This window comes from Rattus norvegicus, chromosome 14, assembly GCF_036323735.1.
Source record: "Rattus norvegicus strain BN/NHsdMcwi chromosome 14, GRCr8, whole genome shotgun sequence".
NCBI lineage: Eukaryota > Metazoa > Chordata > Mammalia > Rodentia > Muridae > Rattus > Rattus norvegicus.
The window spans coordinates 10,034,180-10,049,023 of record NC_086032.1 but is presented as its reverse complement, the minus strand read 5'-3'; the positions used below and the strand labels follow the sequence as shown (position 1 = coordinate 10,049,023).

Here is a 14,844-nt window from a genome sequence, read left to right as displayed (position 1 = left end):
TAGCCAACGTCGGGGGACAGAGACTGATACGGGGACTTCACTGGCCAGCCGCTTCTGCTCTCAAGCTTCAGGCTCAGTAAGAGACTCTGTCTCAAAAAAAATAAGATTGGAGAGCAATAGAGGAAGACACCCTATGAGCATACACACACACACACACACACACACACACACACACACACGCATGCACGCATGTAACATATATGTCAACATACCAAAAATCAAATGTTCATGATTCTTGAATAAATGTTGCAATGGAAAAGCCAACAGAGTTTGTTGTTGTTGTTGTTTTTGGTTTGGTTTGGTTTTACATCCTAAAATGTAAAAACTATTCCTAGCTCCAGGATTAGGTTTGACCCAAGAGCCTGTACTTTGTTGACTCCTGTTCTTAAAAACTGCAGCTTTCTTCCATGGTCTCCGCTTCGGCCACTGCACAGAGTTCTGGCCCTAGCTTTCTTCAGTGGTGGACTGTACCCTGGGACCAAGTAAACTCTTTCCTTCCAAAGTAGGTTATGATCGGTTTTATCACAGCAACAGAAAATCAAACTACAACACCTGTAGCCTTCCCCTAAAAAATACTGACAACACAACATTCTACACCAAGAAAGAATGTCCTACTAACATCCAGGAAACAATCGGAACCCGGCATAGGTCTCAACAGATTGTCTATTGCCTTCTCGGCATCATAAAGACATGAATTTCTACACAGAACCACTGCATATGGGGACTATCCACATGTTAAAAGATCCTCAGATCAATTTGTCCTCTTTCACTAGAGCTGAGAGCTAATGAATGTCCTGTGTCATTGGGACACTTGGTTAAAACACCAGCGATTGAGTCGCTCAGAGGGTCCGAGTGTGTACTTCTGCATCCCGGGTGCTGTTAATCAACAGAGCACAGAGTCACGCTCCGAGAAGCCCTAGCCTTTGTGGGCTTCCTTGTGAGCCTAAATCAGTTACATTTAGCTCTCTAGTCCCCAGGTTAATAGTTCTCACACACATTTAAAACCTATAATCCAGGGATGACTGGACTGAGTCTACTTTCTAATGACGTACAGATAGTGGTGTCAAACATTCTGTTGCTTAACTATTCACACATCGTGGTTAGCAAAGAGCTCATAAGGATGATGGCCAATCTGTATTTGAGGACCTGTTAGCCCAACCCCATCTGAGGAGCTATGAGTCAACTGGAAGATGGAGAGTCACTTTTCTTCAGAGCTGTGGAGCTCACAGGTGAGCCATGCTAGGGAGATGGCCCTACACCCATGCACATACAGGTGGCATGCATTGACTTGGTAGGTATTAAAAGAGAGAGCACATGGAGTTGAGAGGGAATGTTAAGGGTTAAGGGAGGAATTGGAGGGGAGAGAATAGGGGTGGAATGGATCCGAACACATTATACACGTGTAAATATTAAATATTTCATTTTAAAAGGCAAACCTTTATTACGTGTGCATATATATACATATATACATATATATATTTATCTGGAGGGAGTGGCAGGCAGAAATGATGTAGTAATATTGTAACCTCAAAAAATATCATTGGGAAGACAAATGAATAATAGCTTTTAATTAAAATAGAGAGTAAATCCCTATTCGAGCATCAGAGGCCTGAGCTAACCCCTTAAATGTTTTGGAGGCTGAGCCCTGTGCACGGCCACCTCCAAGGGCTCAGGTAGTGGCACTGCCAGATTCTTACTCACGCAGGACCCATCCCTACTAACCTCTGGCGGCAAGATACTTACAGGACTTTTCCTTGGTTGGAACTGCTGTCACTTTCCATAACCATACACAGCGCAGAGCACTAGAAGAAGCTAGAAGTTCCTTGGGAAAGGAAAACGGTACCCTAAAAAGACTATATAGATTTTTGCGTGACTAGAAATCATTGCAGAGCAGCTCAGATCAAAATCCCACTGTGTAACCAGACTGGCCTCTAAGTCGTAGCGATCCTGCCTCGCTGCCCCTGGGCGCCCCCATTCTAGGCAAGCACACCACGCTGAGATAAGAGGTTTTGTATATCGATAGTTATCCCTGACACATTTGTCCTGGAGGCTTCAGCTAGGCCTGTATCATTTACCAGAAGCAGAGAGAAATTCTGCTGTGAGAAATCCAGTGACAACCATAAAGGCCTCTTTCCAGTTACGCAGCAGGAAACACAGCGCAGAGCAATCCCCGGCGGTATCATAAGCAAACCCTTGGATCGTCACTCAGAACCGATTCACTCCTAAGGACCCGGCTTGACACATTTTCATCGCCCCCCGTCCCTGTTTCGTTTTCATTACTTAAATTCTTCTGGGAAGCAAGGCCTTGATGTTGGGTTGTAGACCTCACATAAAATATCTGGGCTATTGAGTTTGTCAGCTCTCGAGGAAGGCAGAATAATTGAAGTCCATTTATAAAACTTCTGTGTCCCAAGAGCTGCAATATCAACTGACAGCATCAACTGAAAAAAAGGAGGAGAGTTCTCTTAACGTTATATTCACTGCGAACTTCCCATGCTTGTAAAAATCTGTCCTAAAGAAACCCAGAAAGCTTGGGTCCAGCGTCACTCAATACTATGACAATAGAACAAAGCACCCAGCTCGCTGTAGAGAAGGCGGGGCTCTGCCTCGCGCCCAGCGTCATGCTCGATTTCAGCAGAGCTAACGTGCGCTGTGACCTCCACCCAATAAACAATTGGCAGCATTAAGCCCGTATGTAAAGCGAAAATAAAACGTCATGAGCCAGCTGGGTTTGTTTCAGAAATAAAAGGTTGAATACGAGAAAAATCAACCAACGCAATTCACTGTATTAACAAATAAGAAGCAACACCCATATGCCCGTCAGCGAATACAGAAAATATATTTGATTAAAAAAAAAAATCGAAATCTGGGGCCATCTTAAGTCCTGAGGTCAATTCCCAGCAACCACATGGTGGCTCACAACCATCTGTACTGGGATCGATGCCCTCTTCTGGCAGGCAGGTGTACATGCAGATAGCGCACTCAAGCATAAATAAATCTTTAATAAACAAAAACAAAAAAATCAAAAGCCATTCATATATTAGCAAACTAGAACTAGAACAGAGCTTTCGGTTGGTTTTTTCCAAAACTACAGTTGTTATCGTTCTTCAAAAACCAAAAATAATCATGCCTGCTTCCACCATTTAATAATAAAGATTGGATTCCTCCCCTACAATCACAAATGATGGTGCCTTCTCTCCAATTCTTTTTCAATGGCTTTTTTATTGGTTAATTTTTAATTGCATTTTTATTTACATTTTAAATGTTACCCCACTTCCCAGTTTCCCTTCCAGAAACCCCATATCCCACCCCACCCCACCCCATGCTCCTATGAGGGTGCTCCCCCACCCACCCACACACACACTCCTTCCTACCTCCATGCCCTGCCATCCCCCTACACTGGGCCATCGAGCTTTGACAGGACCAAGGGCCTCTCCTCACAAGGATGCCCAACAAGACCATCCTCTGCTATATACGTAAATGGAGCCATGGGTCCATCCCTGTGTTCTCTTGGGATGGTGGTTTAGTCCTTGGGAGCTCTGGGGTACTGGTTGGTTCGTATTGTTATTCTTGTGGGTTTGGAAACCCCGTCAGCTCCTTCAATCCTTTCTCTAACTCCTCCTTTGGAGACCCTGTTCTCAGTTCAATGGTTGGCAGAGCCTCTCAGGAGACAGCCATATCAGGCTCCTGTCAGCATGCACTTCTTGGCATCAGCAATAGTGACTGGGTTTGGTGTCTGTATATGGGATAGATCCCCATGTGTGGCAGTCTCTGAATGGCCTTTCCTTCAGTCTCTGCTCCACACTTGGTCTCCGTATTTCCTCCTGTATTTTTGTCCTCCCTTCTAAGAAAGATCCTTCTTTTTGAGTTTCATGTGGCCTGTGAATTGTATCTTCAGTAATCCAAGCTTTTTGGCTAATATCCACTTATCAGTGAGTGTATACCATATGTGGTTTTTCTGTGATTGGATTACCTCACTCAGGATGATATTTTCTAGTTCCATCCATTTGCCTAAGAATTTCATGAAGTCATTGTTTTTGATAGCTGAGTAATATTCCATTGTGTAGATGTACCACATTTTCTGTATCCATTCCTCTGTTGAAGGGCATCTGGCTATTATAAATAAGACTGCTATGAACATAGTGGAGCATGTGTCCTTGTTATATGTTGGAGCATCTTTGGGTATATGCCCAGGAGAGGTATATTCTGGGTCCTCTTTTTCAACATATTATAGAAGGTGTAGCTGGGGAAAGGAAAGAAAGGGAGGGAAAGAAGAAAAAAGGAAAAGCACACAGACTAGAGAGAGAGAGTAAAGTTGCAAATACAGCCTCAAGGAGGGCCTGTGACTCTGTCACACACTCGAACTTCCTGAGTGGGGAGCGGCCTGCCACTCTAGACCAGCCTCAAACTCACTGTGGAGCCGAAGTGACCTTGAATCCCTGCTTCCTCCACCCTCCCCCCCTTTCAAACTGAAAAGAACACACATTCCATTAAAAAGAAGAACAAAAGGCTGGGGAAATGGCTCAGTCAGTAAAGTTGTATGTGGAGTTGATGAGCCTGAATCCCCATTTGTGGCACCCACTTAAAAGCCGGGTATGCTCACATACTCGGTAGCCACAGTAGGAGGAGACCGTGGAGCTCCAGAGATTACTGCCAGCCTAGCCAATCAATGGGCTTTCAATTCAGTGAGTGACCCTGTCTCAGAAGACAAGGTGGAGATCAATACTGGAAGACTCCCATCAACCTCTAGCCTCCACATGAACCTAACACATGTTCACATGCACATATGCCTGCACACATGTGTATGCTCACAAAGACATGTAAGCTACATACATATGTGCGCACATGCACACACACATGCACGCACATATGCGCACACACCCTCTGGCTCTACATAACAACATAAACTGAAACATTACACTTAGGGAGAGAAACCCATACCAAAGACTGCCTATCCCATGACCCCGTTCATATGAAACTGTAGGAAAGACAATCTAATCAGTGATGTATACCAATGGTTGCCTAGGACCAGGTTTGGGAGAACGGCTGATAAGTCACATAGGGGTTATCCAAGAAGACAAAGACATACTGTCTTCTTTTTTGTAATTTCCCGTTGAGAGTTTCATGCATGTCTACGATAACATACAATCATATTCATCACCCGTTCCTCCTCTCCAACTCTCCTCCATGGACCCCAGCGTGACCTCTCCTAACTTATCTGTTTTTTGACAATCCACTAAATGTTGCCTGTGTCACTCTCAGAAGACAGACATTTTCCTCACTCTCCCTCATTTCCAGCTCTTACAAGTCTTCCTGTCTCTTCTGTGACGTTCCCTCAGCCTTGATAAAGGCACCCACCTAGGGCAGAGCACTCGGCCCCTTCTTCTCAGGACTTTAACCAATTACACACCACAACATTCACTGCTAATCATTGCAAAAAGAAGTTTCTCTAAACAAGGCTCAGAGACCCAGTCTAGGTCTGTGTATACATACAAGTCTTTTGAAGGCACTTTGGAAGCATGACCATTTAGCAACATTGCAGTGGCAGGTTCCCTGGGTCCATGACCTCTCCAGCCATGGGCTTTTGACCAGGATTACAGTACCAGCATGAAATACCCTCTGTGGAGCAGGTCTCCCATTCCATCAGAAAGCAGTTGGTTACCCTCTAACAGTCACGCTGCTATTACACCAGGAAGCATGTCTTTCCTTCGCAGCATCCAGGGCCTGTCACTGGATAAGATCATGGCTGTCTTTTCTCCCTCACCAGCCTTCCAGCATGATGTAATCGGGCCAGGAGGGAGGAAGTTTCTTGGTCAGTTTGAGGATGAATGGTTTCTCTGTGTCCTACAGGCAAAGCATGTGGCTTCTTCAGCAATAGTGTCTTACATGTAATTATGGTAGGTCACCAAGGACACTGTGTTGTTTCAGAGACCTCTAGGCCCTCCCCAACCAATAGTTTTGGGGGGTATCCCATGCCCTTAAGCTCTTTCCATTGTGAATATATGCTTCAGAATTCACAGAAACATGCTGTTTGGCTAGCTGATTAACTGGTTGATTTCTTTGGTAAATGTTGACCTTTGGCATATCTGACTACATTGTGATCACCAGTTAGAGTTACTGTTTATAACTTAATGTATGCTAGGATCTAAACTCCGCATTTTAAAAGAGCTTCATTCCATTTACCCCCAAACCCAATGGCCGAGGTATTATCCCTAGCCCCACTCTACAGATGAGGAAATTAAGACCTGGAAACTTGGGCAGTTAATCTGTAGCATAATTGGCTTCAAAAGTCAGACCCATCTGTCCTCAAACTAGCCTGATGCTCTCAGCACTTCGCTGTGGCTTCTCCAGCGGAGGAAGCCATTATGCCTCTCATACAATGGAGTACTCCTAACGAGATACCGGGGAAGGGAGGAATAAGTGGATTTGTCACTGGGGCAGAATGGGAACATGGTAATAAATCATCAGGCTTTTCAGAAACCACTAATGTCAACAGACCATCAAATCCAAACTGATGGAGCAGCAAATGTAATTATCGAACCAGGACAATTCCAGTTTAAGATACTGATTAATCTCAAAGATACAAAGGTCCCCGTCATTATTCACTCGTGAAGAGAAATTAACTTACAAAGAAGATCAGGCATTGGCAGAGTAAAAAAGGAAAAAAAAATCCATGGCCTGTTTATTCCCACACTTGTCTTATTTCCACAAGGCCTGCGTCCTCTGCCAACATTTTACAAGTGAATTCTTACACATATTCAACCTCATATCGAGGGGACTCGGCTCCAGGGCACGGTGAAATAGAAACAACCTAATTCATTCTAGACAAGCAAGTATAGCCCAAATATAAAACACTAAAAAGAGACAAAACCAAACATAAACAAACAAACACCTGTAAATGTCAAAGAAAGACATGGATGTAGAGGAGAGGGTATTGTAGAAAAATCTTATCTAAGAATAAAATAATTAAATCACGAATAGCAATTAGTAAATATAATTCAACAAAATATCATGTAAGGTTGGCAAATAGGATTAAATGAAGATAGACTGGAGGTATAACTCAGTGGTGAAGCATTTGCCTCGAACGTATAAACTCCCAAGTTAAAGCCCTAGCAGCAGGCTAACTCATTCCTGGTCATCGGATTTTTATTTGCTAGCATGGGGCATCAATGGGAGGTGTCCCTCTTCATTGTAGGGAACTCCAGAAACCTCTTTCTATATACATGGATGCTTTCTGAATCTTCCATAGTAGTAGGATTCTGTCCCGGCCCGAAGGAACATCAATGGAGACCCTAGAGAAGGGAGTGGGATGGATGGGACAAGAGGCACGAGAAATGGAGACAAGATCAAGTCTCATTTAATCAAACAAAAAGCACTTGCTTATAAGCAGAAAAAAATTACACAACACAAACTGGTAGTCAGGGTAACGATAAACATACGTCACATCAGAAACCAATGGCATAAGTTTTGATTTCCCAGAAACTTCTTACCTACAATAAGTTTCAATATCCTGAAATCTCTAACTAAAAATAGAGTGAAACTCATTTTTGTGTAGAAGCAAGCTAGCAGAAAGTCTCCAGTATTCTTGGCTGGTAGTAACCGCCACGTAAGCTACTTGGAAACAAGGGCCCATGAAGCAGAAAACACCTAGCTCAGGTAAAGAAAGGCACAAGCAGGCCGGGTGGCCCCGGACAGGATTCCATACAGCCTTTTCAAAAGAAACCAATAAGGGTGACCCCAGATAGGTGAACCATACACCTATGAGTATCTAAGCAGAATGAACTGGACTTGGTGGGTAAGAGAGAGAGAGGGATGAAGGTGAGAGAGAAAGAATTGGAAAGAAGAGGGGGCATGTGATTAAAACATACTATCTGCATGTATGAAATTCTCGGTGAATTAATAAACGAAGTTAAAGGTGCCTGTCACCAAGCCTAATGACCTAAGATTAATACCTGAAATACACGTGGTAGAGGAAAGAACCAGGTCCCAAAAGTTGCCCTCTGACCTCCACGAGCACACCATCACATATGCATCTGTGCATGCACACACATACAAACACAAAACCAGCAGGACCAGATACACCAACAGAGGTAGCCCAAATGTTAGAGGAGTAACAAACCACCTCCTGTTTGGAGTTAAGACTACTGTCCAGGAGGAAACTCATGTCTGGTGCTATAAATCTGGCCAAGAGCCCATGGTTGGGGAGCTCATAAGGCCCCAGGGTGAACATGCCTCTGTTGCTTTGCTAAATAGACCTAAAATCAAACTGCCCTCTAAACTCTTATCTCTATACCACGGATAAGCAAGCACTCATCTGAAAAGCTCCCTTATCCTGCTGATGGTAGTTGATGAAGGAACTCAGTTGGCCAAAACTGCACAGAAGTGTCTACCAAGAGCTCAGCCACAAATGGGACATTTGTGTCTCAACCCAAGGCTAATCGACCGTCTCAGCAGAGTGGGAAGAAAGAGGTTGTTAAGGATCGGAGTGACACTGTCTCCTGGACAAGACAGGACCCCCGTGCTCATGAACCCATAGCACTTGACCACCTGCACAGGGCAAGCCAGCCAATGTTCTGGAATGAGGTGGGCAGGGGCTCCCAAGCCTACCTCTGGCTCGAGAGCTTTTATTAAGACCTCAATTAAATATCCTGAACTAAGACAAAGAAGCAAAGGGCAGTGACATGGTGTTCATAACTGTACACAGGTCCTTTTCTAATTTAATGTTTTGTATGTCTGTATACGAGTTAGGATCAACATGAATTATAGTTAGTGAGGGTTTTAGAATCAAGACGGCATGAAGTTGGGGATGAGGGTTGGCTCTGGAGTTAGGGGAAGGGAGGGTGGATACGATTAAAATATATTTTATGCATTTTTAAATTTTCAGAGAATTAATGAGAATACTTTTTAAATGTGCTTAAAACTGACTGTGCAATCTCAGAACCAAGGAACAAGAGGATTTCCTGGCCTTTTTAGTCAGTCCCAAGCCAGCCTGACAGTGCCCAAGGAAGGAGAGTCAAGGTTGCCTTTTGGCCTCCACTCACATGTGCACAAACACACACATGCACCTGCACACACGCACATACACAGATCCGTTATGTAGGAAAACTAGAAAGCCTCTGTGGAAAAGGGGAATGACTAAATTAGAAGGCAATAAAATAAACAACATAGCAAGAGTTTACTGTGAGTTGGAAATTTCTCCAAATCGAGAAAGTAAAGTGTATAGACTGTTAGCATTTCGTCTACGCAGTAGATAAATGAGTATTCTATAACTTACACAATGTTTATGTGCAATTAGGGTGTTGTATCATTTATGCTAATTGTTAGCAATTATGCTATTACAGCCTAATCCACCACAGAAGAAACAAGCAACTAACACTGGGACGTGTTCCCACGGCACTGAAGGAAAAGTCAAATAAACAGAGTAAATAAGGAAGTCTCGCGAGAATCGAACTGGTGGGCGCCTTGGGAATGCCAGCATTTCCATCCCAAGTATTATGAGAAGGCTTGGTTCATTCGCCACTACTGAAAATCAGAGGGGCTGGAGAGACCACTCAGCGGTTAAGAGCACTGGCTGCTCTTCCAGGAGGTCCTGAGTTCAATTCCCAGCAACCACCTGGTGGCTCACAACCCTCTGTAATGGGATCCGATGCCCTCCTCTGGTGTGTCTGAGGACAAAAGGAAATCAGAGAACTTTATAATGTCCTAAAACGCCTTAAGTTCGTTCACAGCCTCTGATCCAGAGACCCCCCCATTCTGTACATAAAGGCAAACCTTTACGTGGGCTGACACTCACTGGCTGACGCGTGATTTGTCACAGCGAAACTGAAAGAAAAATCTTAAATGTTCAATAATAATGAAAACCCCCGAAATAAGCTGTGGCTGGGCCAACTGAATGGACTAGAAATAAGTATTTAGAGCCAAATAAGTATCTAGGACAACATAGTTCAGCGCATTAGTTTCTGGGAAGTAAAAACAAAGCGTTTTCATTGCGTTCTTAATGAACTTCCAAAGAGTTGAACGGGCTCTGTCTTTACTCTTGTAATGAGAAAGAAGATAGAAAAGTATTTCCATTTTGAAAAGGGGGTTGAAATACAGGTTAGGAGGCTTGCGCCAGTGAGTGGGGGAGTAAGCGGGCTGTCCTTGGGGTTGGGGGTGAGGGGGCGGATACCTGAATGAAATAACCCGGGGCAGCAACAGTGGGTGTGATCATTCTTTTTGTAAATTACTTTTATTGAACTCAGCGAACATTTATCCAGATCCTAAATTAAAGATCCCGAGTTACGACAAGGACATAAAAGGGGCTGTCATGGCGCTCGTAAATGTGTGCAGCTGTATCTATATATGATGCTTTGCATTTCTTCTCTGAGATTTCAGAGGTGAATAGAATGTGTTTGATCGTATTGGTGCCTCACCCGCCCCCCAGGCCATGCCCCCATACATCCTGTCTCCTGCTTAAAAAAAAAAAAAAAAAAAAAAAAAACTATTGAACCCAGTCAGTGCTGCTCATGTGCACATGGATAAAGAAGGGCTAGCCTCGGAATCATGGACAATCCACTCATGCACCAAAGAGAAGCGACTCTCCTCCTAATAGACATGAACTATCAATATCTCCTCGCGTAGGGGTGTTTGCGGGCCTTCCCTCCCAACGCTGGAAAGCTGACCGACTTCAACATGTGCGGGCAGGCACAGCTGCTGTGGGTTCGTGGGCACCCACACATCGGGTCTGGAAAACAGCAAGCAAATCACGGTGTCCTCCCTCCCCGTCCACTGACTCCCAAATTCTTTCTGTTCCCTCTTCCTTTATGTTCCCTGAATTCGATCAGTTTTTAGGGGGCTCTGCCTTAACCAATGCTCACTGCAAAGAGAAGCTCTTCTGAGCACAGCCAGCATCGGTACAAGCGGATGGACTAAACTGCCGGCCCTAGCAGGGGCCATGTGGTACTGTGGGGGAGGGGAAGAAGGCGAGAGCCCTTGGTCTCTGCAGCCTCCGTGTTCATGGAGTTCTGGCCTGGGAGTAGAAGAGGTTTTTCTGTTGGTGGTTCCCTCGGGCTTCTGCAGTCTGTGTGGCCTCTCCTGGTCCCGTGGGCCCAGTGTGTACGTGATGCACCTCTCCCATGGAAGTTTCCAGTCTCTCGGATTCTTTTTAGAATAGTCTAAATGGTCGTTTTCTGCCCCGGAAGAGTTCTCAGGGAGATCCGTATGGTGTCGCACACCTTTCTGCTAGGAGTTCGCTATTGTGCGTGCTTTTGTTTATAAAACGGTAGAATCCATTTTCAAGCCTGAAGAAGAAAATGTGATGATTACCATTCAGTGGTTTCAGGTTCCGATAACAACTCCCAAATATCAAACATGAGAAAAAGAGAGATGAAAAATGTCTTTGTTCCCTCAGATCTCTAGACTGTAAAACCTGTCTTACCATTTCAATGATTCAAAGCTACATTTAGGAAAGAGTTTCTATTATCCTCTATTAACTAAAAGTGAGTATAGGTTTCCAGAATGTTTTTTTTTTTCTCCCTAAGACAAGGTTTCTTTGTGTAGCCCTGGCTGGCCTGGAACTCACAGAGATCTGCCTGCCTCGGCCTCCCAAGTGCTGTAATTAAAGGCACCATCACTGTTCAGCCTCCAGAATGTAGTTTTAAGATCAGAAGACTGGACACTGACTTCTTCCTTCAGTTAAGTGAGTTTGCTATATTAAGTGTATATCCAGTACTTAAGTACCCAGCGCATTATAGGTGATACACAAAGCCCAGGGTTACCTTGAACAGTTTCACAAGTGTTGTTGTAAAAATATAAAAAACAAAACAGTCTTTTATCCTGCTGTAGATCTGGCACTGCGGTGCCCCATGTTATCTGATAGATATCTTAAAACTCAGTCAGCAAAGCGTCTCACCCTCTCTGCCCCATCCCATATCACACTGCCAGAGGCTTCTCTCTGAGCCTGGCAGCAATCTCTCTACCTATCTAGTTCCCAAGGCAGGTTTCCATGCCAGAAACACACATCCCAATTCCGCGGCGGCCCAATGTCTCTAGCAGCCCCACACACTCCTTACACTTAAATCGCTACATGAAAGAACCCACAACACAGTAACCTCTGATCCAGTTGATAAGATACAATTGCCCACCTTAACATACAAAGCCCTGTACACATCCATCCCTTAAGAACATTCATAACAGCCTGTAAAGGTACAGCGTGGAACCTTAACGTCAGCCTCCATGTTGTCGCCCAGCTACTCTCCCTCTCTCTCCCCTCTTCCGTTCCAGTCTCCTCCTCTTCCTTCAAACTTTTCTCCCGCCCATCCTTCCTTCTCATCCAATGACAGGCCTCGTTCTGTCTTGTACCTGCCTCACCTGTGGCATCATCCCACACACAAGCATTTCTCGGCCACTACCATGTGCCTGGCACGATGCTATACCGTCCCCTAAAGCAGAAGCGGCAGGGTGTGAGGCCCGCCCCCTGTAGCCTCAGATATGCAGCTGGCTGAGGCCAGACAATCACTCGAGCTTATGCGTTCGAGGCCAGCAGAGGCAAAACCGTGGCACTAACTGCAAAACACAAAATTAAAACGAACTGGAGAACGTTTCATTTCTGCTCTAGCACGTTCCGGGGCTCACATAATCTATAAAAAATAGAAACAGGGGCTCACTGCTGAACAGAACAGAGAAATAACGCTTCCTTGTGTCTGCAGAAAAGAGCAGAGTCTCATGGGTCGGTAACGGGTCACGGTTGGAACATACTGACGGCATGAAACAGAAACACGAAAGCTGAAAGGGTAGCAAGGACGGCAACATCTTCAGAAATGATACGGGGGTCCCACGAGCTGAAATATGGGGGTGCGTTGACTTGGCATGTCTGTCTGGGCACCCCTTAGGTCACCTCTCGGTCACACACGCCGACGGCCGAGTGACAGACAGCACGCAGAAGGAACGTGGCTTTCTCTGAGACTCACAGAAGAAGGGAGCGTGAAGGGCCACTGTAAACAGCTACAGGGAGCCAACGGCAGCTTCGCTAAGGAAGACAGCATCGAGTGTCACACAGGAGCGCGCATAGTCAGACTCCATTTCCGAGAAGGTGGAATTCTAGAGTCAAATTCAACACACTAACCTCCATTATCTAAAACAGTCGTCGCCGTGCTTCCCACTCCTGCAAACTCTTCTCCTCTGCAAGATGAATCAAATGTACTTCACTGATTAACAAAAGGGGGAAGTCTAACCAGCGCCACAGGAGGCAGGTGCGTGTTTTGTCGGGTTTGAAAGCCAAACTCTAAACATTGCTACTGGCTCCATGCCTCCTTCCCTCATGACGTCATTGCGTGTTGCTGAGGGACCCGTCTATATTTATTTTTTAAAGATTTATTTATTATATATAAGTACACTGTAGCTGTCTTCAGACACATTAGAAGAGGGCATCAGATCTCAATACAGGTGGTTGTGAGCCACCATGTGGTTGCTGGGATTTGAACTCAGGACCTCTGGAAGAGCAGTCACTGCTCTTAACCACTGAGCCATCTCTACAGCCTTCTGTAGTTATAACACTATAGATTTGGTAGGAGTTTTAGCTTATACATGAATTTTTCCATTGTATCACCTGGTGAGGCTGGGTCAGAGTAGGTGTCTGGCTGTGGCCATTTTCCACAAGCAGCTTGGAAAGTGAGGGAGGCTGGACGCCTTTGGTGGGTTTTCCTATGCCTACGTCAGCTGGAATGAGAGACTACTTTCTACGACTCCTCAGGCAGATGTCTGAAACACTTAGAAGTTTAGAAGTGTTTAATTCTAAGGAAAACACTTCCTTTTCTTCAGGGACTTCTCTCACTCGATCGAACCCCTCAGAGGATCTTCAAAGTTAAAATGCCTCAACTATCATGAAAATCATAATCAAATATTTGAGTAAAATGAAACCAGCCATTAAGTTACCAAACAGAGTTAATATCTCATGCTATCTAGCTCTGGAGAAGGCTGAGTGAGCATATGTGCTTGTGTGTGCATGTGCATGTACTTCTGTGTGCACGTGTGCATGTACTTTTGTGTGCGTGCATGCGTGCATGCATGTGTGTATGTGTGCTTGTGTGTGCGTGTATGTCTGTGTGCATATCCCCTCAGCTACATCCCAGTGACACGCAGATGCATATATTTAACAACATCTTTAAAGATTCCAACATGTAAGGTTTCTTGCTTCCTATCAATTCCGGGTACCTGCCCCGGTTTCTGGCCACGCAGTGAGTTAAACTCTAAACTCTTCCCTAACAATCCTAGAGAAATAACAGTGACCACTAGGGACCAGTGCTCAATTTACTTACAAATTTGAAGGCTGGCACGGACGGGTTCTATCTATTATTGATAAAGGAGTGGCTCGTTAATGTGACCCCTCAAGGTGATATCATTCTTTTTGCAACAGAATCACCAGGCATTGTCAGAAAGAGCCCTCACTCTCAAACTGCACTGCACACTGGTTCCCTAGGAGCGCACAGCACCAGGCTTCAGCTGTCAGGAACATGAAAGACAAAGAAGCTATCCAAGGTAAGCTTATTCATTAACCACCATCACCAGCCCTCCAAAGAGACACCAGGAGTTAATGCACACAACCCCCTTCCTGTGCTTGATTCACGGCAGCAGGAGTCAAAATCCACGCGCTGAGGCAGAAAAAGTTTCCCTAGTTTAAATTACTACTCTCTTAACCTTTTATGAAAAGATGAGTCAGGGAAATAAAAGAGACTAAAATAATAGATTACACAGAAAAACTAACCGACAGACTTCACACTTCTGTTCAGCAGGTAAAAATGATTATTATAATTCACATTTTAAAAACATTGAGTTTTACAGCTAGCTAAAAAGCACTAAATATGTTAT

At 44.6% G+C, this 14,844-nt stretch overlaps 1 long non-coding RNA gene across 1 annotated transcript; it reads right to left on the bottom strand.

The window, feature by feature from the left end:
• Window positions 1-10,212: 10,212 nt before the first annotated feature.
• On the bottom strand, window positions 10,213-12,241 carry LOC134481892 (uncharacterized). The gene is made up of 2 exons (XR_010057776.1): window positions 12,123-12,241; window positions 10,213-11,279 (listed from the first exon to the last, which is right to left on the bottom strand). It is a non-coding gene; the product is annotated as an uncharacterized LOC134481892 (long non-coding RNA).
• Between the last annotated feature and the right edge of the window lie 2,603 nt (window positions 12,242-14,844).